Genomic DNA, 15,108 nt, shown 5'->3' with positions numbered 1-15,108 from the left:
AGCGCTCTCGAAAATATCCTAAATCAAAACTTCTGGATCCATGCTGGTCGCAAACCCATTATGTTGGTTTTGTCATGACGCGGCTCATTTGTTTTTGTAGTTGGACATTTAACAATTGTTCTTAAATAACAAACAAATATATGGTGCGAGCACGTCTTTGTCAGCAATAAAAATTCATTCAATAATAAATCTGGTCCGGCTGAGCGATTATATTTTAATTTCTTATTTGCTGTGATTATCTTGTCTCTAGAAAGTTCCATATTTAGCTCTTCAAACGTGACTTTAAACTCATTCTTCTTATATGTGTTATCAAAATCTTCAACATCCTCGTCTGGTACAAAAAATCTATTTTCCGGACTATTTACAGCTTTAAAATGTCTTTCAAAAATGACATAAGAATATTTGCATTTCTTACGCCTGAAGATTCTTTAAGCATGTTCCAATAAAGTCATGCATTTTTTAGCTTGCAATTTTCAAATTCACTTGTTTTCTGCTTATCGTATTTATACTTACACATTTTCTCAATAAAAGTTTATAATCTGATCTTGCTTTTGCTGCATTTATTATATTTACATCTCATAGATTATTACGGAAACTATTCAAACAACTTAAAAAAACATTTTTTTTTGTCATGACATTCATCTGCATAAAAAGACAGTTTTAAACCGAATTACCAAGATATGTTCTCTTATTTTCTTTTCCTTTTTTAAGTCTATTTTTATAGGTATAAATTGTGCAGCAATCGATTGCAAGATAAAAAAAAAAACTTACCAAGCGCACTATTGTTGTACCCGCAACCACCTGATTACTTGTGACCAGTAAGTCTACGGGTGTGTTTATAATTTATGACAAAATATATACTCTGAATTACATTTAATTTCAAAAACGCTCAAACTAACATGTGTGCCTGTGGAATAGTAGCTATAAAACGGGATGTTTTAGGGTCTATATAAACTCAAATGATTTTAAAACCCTGTCAGAACTAAACGACCTTTGAAGTACATTTTGTTTTTGTAGTTGGACATTTAAGAGATTATTTTATACTGAAAAATATATCTGAATTACACATACATGTAATTGTTGTTTTTTTTCCTTCAATTTTGTCCTTTTTTTATTAACCTTTTACCTCATATATGGGCATGTTTTAACGGCTTTTCACCCCTCCCCTTTTTGCAAAAATGCCCTATTTAAAAAAAGTGATCACTTTTCGGCGCCGCCTCAATAAAAAGTACACGAAGTGGGTGCCAGAGAGGCATGTGTCCCCTTCTGTTTGGGGGTTTGAAGGGGGCAGTACGCCCCCCTCATCGCCAAGAAAATTTTAGACTTGTGAGGGGCTAAAAATGGCCTCAGGTCGATCTTAAAATTACGTGAAACCAACGCTGAAAAGCCCTGGACTCTATCTCAATCCATTGACAAGTTGCAGCACTTTGAAATCAGTTTTGATGGAAAAATCAGCGCGAAATAGTGATTGTTGGCAATTTTGAGTCGTCTCCACGTTGCCATGGTAACAGGAAATTTTAAATTGAGTATGCTTTTACAAAGGTTAAGGTCCAGTCAACATCTGTGCCAAGTTTGATCTGTATTGAAGCATTTTTTATAGTTTCTTAGCAGTTTGAACTTGTAACATGCTTTTATTAATGAAATAGGCATTTCTTTGCAATATGCTCATGCGGTAAAAGGTTAAGCGTGTTGTTTTTTTTTCTGACGGCTGTTTTTCATTTTCCAAAGTACGTTTAAGATTCCAATGTCAGTTCCCAAATGTAACATGAAATCGTTTTACGATGGTGTTGAGACAAACTAAGGCTAAGGTGCAATTTATCCCCTCTTACACTCAAACTTATCATACGCTCCCCCTCCTTTGGTATCAAAAATCGCAAGTTTTGCCGGGTTGTCAAAGGTAACAACGAAACTGTTTCCAAAACAATAGCTAATTCTGCAAAAAATACCTTTCGCCTTAAAACGTTGCTTTATCACAAGCTTTTCAAAAATAACTTTTAAGAGAATAATGTTTCCATCTTCTGGAACTGAAACAGCGACCTCGTCACCTGCAACTTTTGTCACGTCACACGGCGGACAAACAACACTGATCTGACAAATGACCATTTTATTGTTCACGTTTACCAACTTAACCGATTTGTTAAGAAAATCTGTCAAAATGAGGATACAGTCCGACCCCGGTTATTCGACAACCCTTTATTCGAATACCCGGCATTATCCGAAGTAGATCGGCGGTCCCGTTTTTATCTCTATATAAAACAATATAAATACGAGCGTATTATTCGAAATGCATTATCCGAATACCTCCTATTTTTCGAAGTAAAATTTCGGTCCCGATTATACAATTATAAAAGAATTTCACACCTATTATTCGAAGCCAGCCTAATTATTATTCGAAGCCAGACTAATTGGCGCAGATCCACTCGCTGACCAGTCGACTTGTGAAAAATATCCACAGTCATGCGTGTAATTAGACAATCATGATAATAACTCTTTGTGTGTTCTTTAATCAACTTTAATTACCGAAAATGAATAGCTATGCACCGTGTCCGTTTTTGTTGAAGATGACATCAATAATTTTTATACAATCCGTATATGTGAATTTGTCAAAACATGCAAAACATTTTTTTTTCATTAATTGCAACGCTACATGAGAGCCTTAATTTATCCTAATCGAAAACACCAGAGTTTAGTAATAGAAAGAGCACCGAAACACGAGGTTATCTGATTTGTACGAGGGGGCGTAGCCCCCCGAGTATTAATCAGATTACCGAGTGTTTTGGTGTTCTTTCTCTTTTGTATCATAGTCAAACATAAAAACACGTTCCCTGTTGTTACAATATGAAACCCCGGCAAAAATGAACCAATGAACGAGCATCTAAATATGACATTTCTGTCGATTTCACTTTCACTGCCGTCACAATATGTAAACCCCAGCAAAAATGAGCCAATCAATGGGCTTGCTCTGGAGTGCGGGTAACTAATACCCGCACTCCAGTTAACGCACTGTGCATGTATATGTATACGATTTAACCCTGACATATTTTCAACAGAAAGGTCTCCAAACTATGATACAAGCTGTAAATACCGTAGTGACGACACGGCCATTATCAAGGCTTTGCGCGAAACGAAACGATACATAATGTAAAATAAAATGCAAGTATTTATTTCTTCAATGTCAATACAATAATTTTTACGCATCTTTTCTTAAATATTTGTTTTTGTCAATTGATTAGAGGAAGCAAGTGTGTTGTAAACGGTAGTTTTGCGATGATTGGTCAAAGTGGAGTAGTTTTCGTCTATCACAATATTTCGATTTCGATTATTCGAACCCATCGATTATTCGAAGTAAATATTCAGTCCCAGGCACTTCGAATAAACGGGGTTGGACTGTATTTGAAGAAAGCAAAGCCATTCCCGTAATCCAACATTTGTTATTCTCATCTGGTGCCTTTGCACAATTGTTTGTTGGATTTACCGAGTGTTCTAGTTTAACAAACTTCCCAATCTGATTTTCCTGCAGACATATACGCTCAAGCGCCTTGTTCGGTTCAAATTCAAAAGTTGAAACATCCGTACCCTTCAACGTACTTTCTAACAAATTTACATTGGTTTTCATCGTTTGTCGAGCCAATATCAATTTCTGAAACAGTTTATTTCCCTGTTTCGTTTCGTTCAGCCCCTTTATATCTTTTAATACATTTTTAGTAGACTTTATCACGTTATCGCACGTTGAGTCTATCTCTCTCATATTCATGTAAGTATTTTGCGAGACTTTTCTTACTTCATCAGCAAACGCCATTTCAAGATCATCCATCTGTTTATCTAAATCTCTTCTTACGTTTTTCATAGCTTCAACTGATTCATCCAAAGAGGCGTTCGACTTTTCTGTCAATGTTTTAAACTTTTCTCTTTCCTGTTCACTTTTTTTCATAAATGCTTCCAAAAATCTGATTAATTCTTCATATTCCGGTCCATTTAGAGTTTGACCTGACTGATCTGGTATGTAGATAACGGAACAATCTCTTTTTTCGTGGTCAATACGTTTACATGTGCTGCAAATCAAAGCCCGGTGATATCGGCAATAGAAATTCATCATTTGCTCAGAATGTTTTTCACAAGGCATATCCAGCTCGTCAAATGCGTCTGAGCCGGAGTAAGACCGGGCGGTTATTGTCGACCACGGCATTTCATCGCTGTTAAGAAGACCATGTTGTCTAAAAGATTTAGACGTTTTGTGGTTGCTACAGCAGGTTTGACAAAGATACTCTTTACATGTTGTACAAAAGCCACTAGGGTAAAGTCTTCGACCGGTTCTATCACAAGGTTGAAAAAACAGTTGAGTATCATCTTCCGATCCGAATTCAAGAGTGGATGATAGCGATTAAGCCATTTTCCTTGCTGAAAGAAGTCATTTTTTTTTCAGGTAAAGAACGATGAAAAAATGTGATTCACTTAACATTTGAGCCGCGTCACGACAAAACCAACATAGGGCGTTTTCGACCAGAATGGATCCAGACCAGCCTGCGCCTCCGCGCAGTCTGATCAGGATCCATGCTGTTCGCTTACCAACCCTATTACAAGTACAGAAACTGATAGCGAACAGCACGGATCTTGATCAGACTGCGCGGATGCACAGGCTGGTCTGGATCCATGCTGGTCGCAAAACAATTATGTTGGTTTTGTCGTGATGCGGCTCATTAATTAGTACATTTATAAGTATAACGTTGAATAAGGACTACACAACAAATACAAAAATGAACATACATGTAACACATCTTTGTAAAAGAACTGAAATCCTTTAAACTTATCAAATTTGTGAAAGATTTTAAAGACATTTGAATTGGTATAAAACATGTAATCACACTTGTAATTTATGGTATCCATATAACTTATATTGAGTCGAAACTTTTCTTAAGCAGTAAATTATACTTTTTTAAAAATAGTTTTAAAAATGTTTTTATTGTCTTTGCCATATATAAACGATTAATGGGGATTTATTATTTATTATGAAACAGTCTCAATAGAATCACAGAATTTCAACAATAATTGGTACAAGAAAATATACAAAAAACAACATATTAAACTGACATCTGTCAACGCATGTATCGGACTCGAAGATGACTGCAACAAGTCAGAAATACCGTGAAATAGAAAATCAAAGCACCGATGGCGCTGAATTTGTTTGAGTCTCAGAATGTTAGAAAGGTGAAGGTTGTGAGATTATAAACCAATTTGTTTTATAGTTTTTCTTTAGATTTTTGGTTCTAAATGTTGTATGGAATAAGTTTTGATATCTTAATTATTGTTCATGGCCATTAATTACAGCCTGACAACGTCTGTGCATGCTGTAATATAAGCCCATTGATCTTTAATCATAGAATTGTTTTCAACCCCTCTTGTAAAGCAGCACGAAGTTCTGCAACAGTGACCGGCTGCACAGAAGAAGAAGAAGTGGCCACATGAAGCATTTCCAATCGGATATGTTCCGGAGGTCTGGCAGGCCACGGCAAAAGCTCAATTGTTTCACGTGTTATTTTCAAACTTTCCCCCGTCCCTTTTCGTCCAATCAGAATTATCTTGATTAGAACTTTTCGGGCATCAATTCTTCATGCAAAGAAAAGACAAACAAAGACGCTGTTTATCTAAAATAAAACGTATTAAACAGGATGATTTTGGAGTAAGTTAGTCTTTACTTGCGGTTCCAGAAGTCTTAACTATAGATTGTACAAACTCCTAATAATGAGTCTTTCTAAACAAAGTTGTCGGTAGCGACAACACAACAAATCTTGTAAACACTTTTTAAAAATTCGTATTGGCTTGAATCTGATGGCGTGCTTTATTCAAAATCACATATCGATCTTTATAGAATTTTAAAACATGTAATCATTTGAAATCAAGTAAACAATACAGATCTACATATAAACGCACAATTATAATAGTATAAAAATCATCACGAAATAAATTGCTGAATAACATTTTACGTAACTTGACGGCATTTATTTTGACGTCTTATCTGACGTCATTAACTATGACATCTTATATGACGTAAGCATGTAACGTTACCGCTAACTTTGTTTCCATGGGATAATTACCTACCGTCACGACACAAACGTTCACTTGTTTGCCAGGACCTGTATTAAACAAATCCATTTCAATGTCATAGATTTATGTAGAATGCAAACAGAAAAAGAGGTTTCAGAAAATGATGGGTAAGTTTATATCTAGTTTCTTTATTATAAACTTAAAAAAATGAAATGTTAAAAACAACTGCCTCAAAGTAAGGTATTTCAAAAAGATATACACACCTATGGTTAAGCACCTAAAAATGATATAGTTGTAAAACATGGTTAAATTAAGTGAACAGTCGAGCAAACAAAAGGAAAAGAGGAGGGAGAAGAATAAAATGGTACTAATACTTATGTACATGTATATATGTATCTCGATGTACCTTGTTATCTTGTAAAATTACTAAACAGAAGATAACATTAACTAGATAAGCGGCTCTGGTTATATTTCCAAACCACCGTTTATATAGGGCAATATAATTAGTCAACAATCTTTATAACTATTAATATAAATTCAAATTAAGAACATACAATTCGAAATAGTATAAACGCTAGCCAATTAAATTAAAATAAGACATTTCAATTCTTGTTTATTACACCATTACGTACAAATAACAGTGTTGTCGTCGCGGAAGATGGAGCCGAGAATTACACGCCTTCTTGTAGCGGACTCGGTTCCCGAGTAGGTAGTGCCCTGAATTCATGTTTCGGTAAGACATAATATTATAACTACATCATTTTAACACTATATGCCATATACTGTTGTTGCGGCAAATAAGTACACAATTGTGTGACTTATCGTCGTAAACATGATTTGTTTTCTGTTTTCACTACCATTACGACAGAAAAAAAAACTTACAGAGCGAAGCTTTATTCCGACTATTCTAATATATAAAGCCTAAAGCCTATGCCCAACCCCGGTAAATTGTGGACTAGAAAAACCCTGTTACAATGTTTGCACGGCAAGGGACAATCAAATGGTAAAATCTCAGCCAATCCCTCGGTTTTACAATTTCCTACAATGTAAGGGACTGCTGAATCATTAAAACATGACGCATTTTTCTTGCTCTCATCTCTGGGAATAGGTTGAATGGGTAGGTTTACATTGTTTTGTTTTACGGCGCACCAATAAAGTATGGGTTATATGACCAGGAAAATTAATTTTGAAATTCCTCGGATGTAACAAACTTAAAAGCAACATCAAGGGTCAAAACCACATGACCTGTTAAAGCTTAAAGTTGCATATAGACCCCATTTAGTTGCCTCTTTACGGTCACGTAGCCTTAACCATTAAAGGCATCCCTCGGCCACAAGGTATACAAATGAACGATGGGCAGAATAACAAATGAAGTTTACTAAACAAGGTCAATGCATAAGAGCTAATTTGAATAACATTTCAATAATCAGCATAATTTACCGACTATGAAGAATAAACATTTCTCGTTTAAAGAAAAACAGTCCATTAACAATATTTATATTTAACAAAAATGATTAGAATATACTATTTGGTAGTTTTTAACATAGCTATACGAGTATGTGAATATTTAATAAAATTTAGCCGCCATTTTGGTGGCCATTTTGAACTTTGGGAACCACATAGATTTTGAGCTCGGGGTCTCTATGAAATAAGTTGGATAAGATGTCTGACTTTTAACATACAAAGTGATTTGCTTGTAGAATTATCTGAACGATTCTTGTATTTTACCCTCGGACGGACACTAACTAGTTGAGTCAAAGTACATAATATTTATTATTATATCGTTCTATTAATTCTACAAGCAAGCCACGAGAGATAACTCTAGTTTTGATGTCTGTCTAGCTGTTTTGGAGTGAGACTCCAGCCTAAAAATCAAAATGGCGGCCAAATTCAAAATGGCCGGCAAGATGGCCTCCAAAATCCGGTATTTTGAGATAAACTTCAGTATACTTACAATATTTTGCAAAATAATGCAATATCTAGAGTTACATGTTATTGTTATATGACCTCAGGAAGACTTAAACTGAGTCTCGACACTTTGACGTTAAGCTATATTCTAGATCTATTACAATTTCTCTGCCAAATTATTGTTTATTTATCAGGAAACCTTTTTACTTTTCAGACAGATTCATATCGGCAATTGAAAAAAGGTACCAAGCTTCGAAAGTTAAACTTGACGAATGGGTAAGCCTTAAATTTATCTGGAATGCATTATGAATTGAGTTATAAGTATCGGACACTTAAAACTTTATACTTAGATACAGCTATGACTTATTTCTTGTAATACATGTATACAAAAACATATAAGCCCCGTCACGACAAAACCAACATAGTGGGTTTGCGACCAGCATGGATCCAGACCAGCCTGCGCGTCCGCGCAGGCTGATCAGGATCCATGCTGTTCGCTTACCAACTCTATTACAAGTGGAGAAACTTACAGCGAACAGCATTGATACTGATCAGACTGCGCGGATGCGCAGGCTGGTCTGGATCAATGCTGGTCGCAAAAGCACTATGTTGCTTTTGTCGTGACGCGGCACATATTGATTAGAGGACCATTATGTCTCAGAAATGCCTTTATTTCTATCGCTCAAAAGCTTTTTTTAGTTTTTGTGTTCTGTTATAGTATCAAAAAAGTTACTCAGTTGCCTATTACCTTGACCACCTTTTCCATTAAAGTGACTTAGTATTTGTATGGAAGTCAAAATACTACTTTGTTAACGTTTACATTTTGTTTATTTTATGACAATTTTTTCAACATTCATCGCTACTTTTTTAAGGTAGACAATCACCTGACATTATATAATTTCATCTTTTAAACATTATAAAATTCATGTTCGCCCTTTGTAAAGAAGTACAAATGAGCCGCGTCACGACAAAACCAAGATAGTGCGTTTGCGACCAGCATGGATCCAGACCAGCCTGCGCATTTGCGCAGTCTGATCAGGATACATGCTGTTCGCTTACAGACCCTATAACAAGTAGAGAAACTGATAGCGAACAGCATGGATACTGATCAGACTGCGCGGATGCGCAGGCTGGTCTGGATCCATGCTGGTTGCAAAAGCACTATGTTGGTTTTGTCGTGACGCGGCTCAAATATATTTGTTTCTGAGCTATAATGTGCCTTTAATGTCATGCTAGTAATAGCTCTCATCTACAGGGTTAAACTTTAAGGGCATGGGGTTGACCTACTCTATGATTGAAAGTGTAAAGCTTATCAGAAGAAAATTTCATATAATGTTCTAGATTTATATAATAATAGTTATACATATATGCCCATTTATAATATACATGTACATATACCTATAAATGAATTATTGAGACATATTGATGAAATAAAATGCATATTTTAATTTTCAGTATTTTTACTCTAACAATGTTTTTCACTGCAGCAGTAAAACATATTTTCCGTATTATCAACTGGTATCTTTTTTTTTAAAGTTTTTTTTTTAAATAAACACGGGATTTATTTTATCTCCTGGTATGAAAATTATCATATTTCACTCATGGAATATTTATTTGTTTACCACTCAATGAAAACAAAACTTGTACATTGTATTAATTTCTAGGAAAAAAATGAATTTCCTCTATATACATGTAATAGTGCTTAAACACAAGAAGAAAGAGTTCTGGATTAAAGACCATGTACAACTTATTTAGAGCGTGTTGACAACCATTGTTAGGGGTTATACCAGAAATTAAGAAATTGATTTCATTGATAATTACGGCAAAGAAAATCTTCAAAAAAAATGTAGGTAATAGAAATCGCAGAAAAATAATTGAAATAACTTAAAGGAAGAGAATTTGTAATAGTAACAACTTATTTATGAGCCGCGTCATGACAAAACCAACGTAATGCGTTTGCGTTTGCGACCAGCATGGATCCAGTCTGATCAGGATTCATGCTGTTCTCGCTATCAGTTTCTCTACTTGTAATAGGGTTTGTAAGCGAACATCATGGATCCTGATCAGACTGCGCGGATGCGCAGGCTGGTCTGGATCCATGCTGGTCGCAAACCCATTATGTTGGTTTTGTCGTAACGCGGCTCATATATACAATGTCACTTGTTTTCATGCTAAAAGGAAAAACAAAGCACAATAGTTATAAGCATGTTGAATGTATCAATGTGTTGTATTATTTTTTATTCTTGTAGGTTATTGTAGAGGTGGAACCTGAGAGAAAGAGAGAAAAATACCAGAAATCTATGTCACAAAGATTATGGCTAGATATTCCTGATATTGACCGCTAATTAACTGTTAAAGAGAAACGAACATATTTATTTTTTCAAGATACATTAATTTTTTCCTTATTTTAGATCCGAGATTTTTGCAAATGTATTTCATAAAATGTTTTTGTACCAAAAGATGATTACGTCCTCATACCCGGTTATGTGATTAGCTAATTATTCATCCATATACTTACAAAATGCATGTTAATTACACACGTAAAATGTGGAAAAATAAACCAGCTTACTAGAGTGATTCCTCTGTAATTCTTTACGAAATACCATGTTTGTAAAATATATATGAGCCGCGTCACGACAAAACCAACATAGTGCGTTTGCGACCAGCATAGATCCAGACCAGCCTGCGCATCCGCGCAGTCTGATCAGGATCCATGCTGTTCGCTTACCAACCCTTTTACAAGTAGAGAAAATAATAGCGAACAGCATGGATCCTGATCAGACTGCGCGGATGCGCAGGCTGGTCTGGATCCATGCTGGTCGCAAACCCATTATGTTGGTTTTGTCGTGACGCGGCTCATATGCCTAACATTTAATTAATTATTTTTGCGAAATATTTTAATGGAATATATGCCTACTGTACTATAATACCGGTAACAGCTGATATTACTTCACCTAGGTCCATTACATTTTCATATGTTATTGCCAAATGATAGAAAGAATGATTCTCTGAATAATGGTGGCGCATAAGTTAATATGCTGATTTCTTATGTTTTATCTTCTTATCATTGAAGCAGCATGCCTTCAGATTCGTGGTCATTTTTATGATTTTTTTTAAAAATGTGTTGAGAAGTAAAAAATTGACATGTATTCACACATAATCATTACAAACAACACTTAAGATCTACGATAATTGTCAAAAATGGGTCAAATATGCAAATATAGCCCTTACTGCGTTAGTAACGCCGTAGTTATATTGTAAAAGGTACTGCAAAAAAGAGTCATTAATGGAATATTACCTGTTAATTATTTCTTGAATTGGGAATAATTTTACTTTTCTTAAAATTTTTATCTTAGTACATTTTCCTTTAGGTTGATTTCATTGAAATATTTGCTCATATGTGGAGGCATGCAGTTTTAAATACTATATATCGAGTGTGTTCTTCTTCTTCCAATACTGTACATAACCCACTCTGGAGCATTGACGTACAGGGTGTATGTACAAAGTGTTGTGCGGCGAATAAGTGCAGATTTAAAAGAAGAACATGTTAAAAATAAAATCAACTCCGGCATATTAGGGCCCCATGACTAGTCATCCCTTGAAGGCCTCAAGGTTGACTGCTGTGGCTAGGTGCTCTGGAAGCTGGTTCCACAGGCGGATGGCCGAAGGTACAAATGAGAACTTCATGGTGTCTGTTCTGCAGAATGGGACATGGAATCTGTGTCCATAGCCATGGCCACCAAGTGTCAGGGGTGGAAGTACTGTGCAGCTGGGATGGCTATGAGGTTGTGCGTGATCCTGTAGACCATCACTAGCTTGGCATTGCAGCGGCGATGCTGTAGAGTTGGCCAGCCTAGGTCTGTCATCATTGCAGTGGTGCTGCTGGTAGTTTTGTAGTCGCCATTTACAAATCGGGCAGCTCGCCTTTGGACAGCTTCAAGCTGGTTGATGTTGGTGGCTGTGTGTGGGTCCCAGACTGTGCCTGCGTACTCCAGGATTGGTCTAACAAGGGTCTTGTAGGCCTGGGCCTTGATGTCTTGTGGGCAGCTTGTGATGTTTCTTCTGAGGAATGATAGAGAGTTGTTGGCCTTTTTGATGGTAGATTTTGTATGTATGTTCCATGAAAAGATTATTAGCGATGTTGACACCAAGGTACTTTCCACTTTTGACAGATTGAAGAGTTGATTGATGGACCTTGTAAGAGCATAAATGATGGGGCTTCTTTTCTTGGTGATGTGTATGACTTCACATTTGCTGGGATTGAAAGACATCATCCACTTGCGTTCCCATTCCTGGAGTCTATCTAGGTCTTCTTGGAGGGCTGTTGTTTATTGTTGTTTATTAAAGCAGCACACCTCCAGATTCATGCTAATTTTCATTAAAATTTAAACCTATGTAAATTACTATAAAGAGGTCAAAATATGCAAAAACAGCCCTTACTGGTGATTAAGGTGTTTGCCTCTCAACCCGTGCATCATGGGGTTCGAGCCCTAATCGGGTCATGACCATGTTTCTTTATATGACACCAGTACTGGTTGATTCCAGGAAGCGGACTCGATTAATATAAGTTGCAAAAACTTGTTTCGCAACCGAGTATAAATGAATATGTTTAAACCAGCTTTAATACATATAATTTTATATGTAAAATCTATCTCGAAATGCATTCCATTGAACACACACGCTAAAACAGATGCCATGTAAAAATACAGTTTTTGGTTTTGGAAAAATATCGTTTACAGAAATTTTAGAAATCACCATAAAACAAAACCAACCGCTTTGATTTCCCCCTAATATGCGAACAAAATTATAAAATCGCACATTGCAATTTGCGATCACAATAACAGAACCGGAAATCCCACATTGAAATTTGCGATCACAAATACAGAACCGTAAATCGCACACAAATGTGCTAAAGGTATACGCTAGTTTTCAAAAACGTTAATAATTAGCCAATTGCCTGAGCCATCTTTGACCTATGTTGCTTTTTTGGACAATTAATAAAGTAACAATCATTAAGTATTTTGTATGAAAGTCAAGGTAATACTTATATTTTGTTACTTTTAGGGCAAACAATTTTAAACTCGAGGTGATAAGCACGTTACATGCTTAAAAACCAATAAGTCATAGCTGTCAAAAAACACCTCAGTTGTTGCTGTGGCATATGATACCTCACTAATAGTACAGTACTCAATTAGTACGTCCTCGGCTATTTTCCATAATAACCTCGGAGATAATATGGCTTGAAACGTGAATTCAGATGTAAACAGGAACCGAGAGTGTAATCTTTAGACATCTTCTACAGAACTAATGGATGGCGATGGATGATCACCAAATTTTGTCTGTAGCATTCTTAGGTAGTCTTTTATCAAGTTTATCATATTAATTTGTTTGGCCCTTTTAGGGGCCGAAAAAGCTAAAAGTAGAAAAATTCTTTTGAACATCTTCTTCTACAGAACTAATTGATGAATGATCACCAAATTTTGTCTGTAGTATTCTTATGTAGTGTTTTATCAAGTTTGCTCATATTAATTGATTGGCCCCTTTTAGGGTCCTCTAAAGCTAAAAAAATAGAAAGACCTTTAAACGTCTACTTCTACAGAACTAATTGATGGATGATAACCAAACTTTGTCTGTAGCATTCTTAGGTAGTCTCTAAACTTTTACAGAAAAGCAGTCGTCTCTGGTGAGCAACTCAGGGCCGTCATGGCCCTCTTGTTTATTTTTTTTTTCTTGGTTTTGTTTTCATTCGCAAAAAATTGTGCACATTGTATGGATAAATTGTTGTATGTTATAAATGAGCCGCGTCATGACAAAACCAACACAGTGGGTTTGCGACCATCATGGATCAAGACCAGCCTGCGCATCCGCGCAGTCTGATCAGGATCCATGCTGTTCGCTTACCAACTCTATTACAAGTAGAGAAACTGATAGCGAACAGCATGGATCCTGATCAGACTGCGCGGATGTCTGGATCCATGCTGGCCGCAAACCCACTATGTTGGTTTTGTCGTGACGCGGCTCAAATGTTTTTCATGTTTACTGATCACAGCTTCCTATAGTGTGGTGCTAAAAGTTCCTTCTCTTCCTAGTTCATATTTTAAATATTGCTGGAGAGCTTAGAAGCACACACCCAGACACATTAATTACTTCTAAGAAAACACCAGAATTTTTAACCCATAAATTAGTACATTTCACAGTTATTATATTATATAACATGTCTATATATTATAGATTATTAATATTTACGGATATACGGGAGAATAATACCCAATTACACCAAAATGTCCAAAACATGCCAATAAATAAAAAAAGTTTAATACACTAATTATTATTTCACACCTATAAAAAGAATACAACTGACTTTCAGCATTTGCACCACGTAATGTTCCAATATAAATAATCTTTGGATCCAATTATATCAATTAAGCCTCATTTTCATTCCCCGGGTTCAAAACATCTATATCAAGTACATATTGTACTCGATGTATTAACTGTATCATTAATATAATAAAAACAGTACAATACTTATTCAACCGCTACCAAACTTTGCTAAACCTGGGACACATTATTTATAGAATGCATTATTGTTCTTACCAGTCATATCGGGTAATGGACTCAACAAAAATCCATATTGCATTTTATTCTGTAAAAACGTCTTTCGTTCAATTACCAGTAAATCGTCTGCGGCACATTTTCAGTAATGAGGAGGTAGATGGTACTAAGCGTAAATGCGTCTTGACATCACGGATTTCAATAAACTTCATGTATGTTCCATACATTTTTCCTTGGAATTGTAGTGTATTATTCAATTAATATTAATAGTGTATTAGATCTCTTTTTAATATCTGAAAAATCTTGGCTTATAATTATAATCAATAAAGATAATAATCATAAAATGATATACCAAATGAACAAAAAATAAACAAAAACTGTTATACAAATATGGTTAAAACTGACATACAAATATGGTTGGGATAAAAAAGAAAGAAATAACAGTCTTATTATCTGTTTATTTTGACACAGTGCTGTTCAATATCAGCGTAAATACCGATTTTTTATCTGCTTTGTATATACGTAATTTTTCTTTTGCATGTATTTCAGAAACAGTTAATTTTAATTTAAGTAACAAAACTATAGGTATAAGTGACAGTAAATATT

This window comes from Ruditapes philippinarum, unplaced genomic scaffold, assembly GCF_026571515.1.
Source record: "Ruditapes philippinarum isolate M1 unplaced genomic scaffold, ASM2657151v2 ctg1516_1_1_1_1, whole genome shotgun sequence".
Taxonomy (NCBI): domain Eukaryota; kingdom Metazoa; phylum Mollusca; class Bivalvia; order Venerida; family Veneridae; genus Ruditapes; species Ruditapes philippinarum.
Note: the sequence above shows the minus strand (reverse complement) of the source record.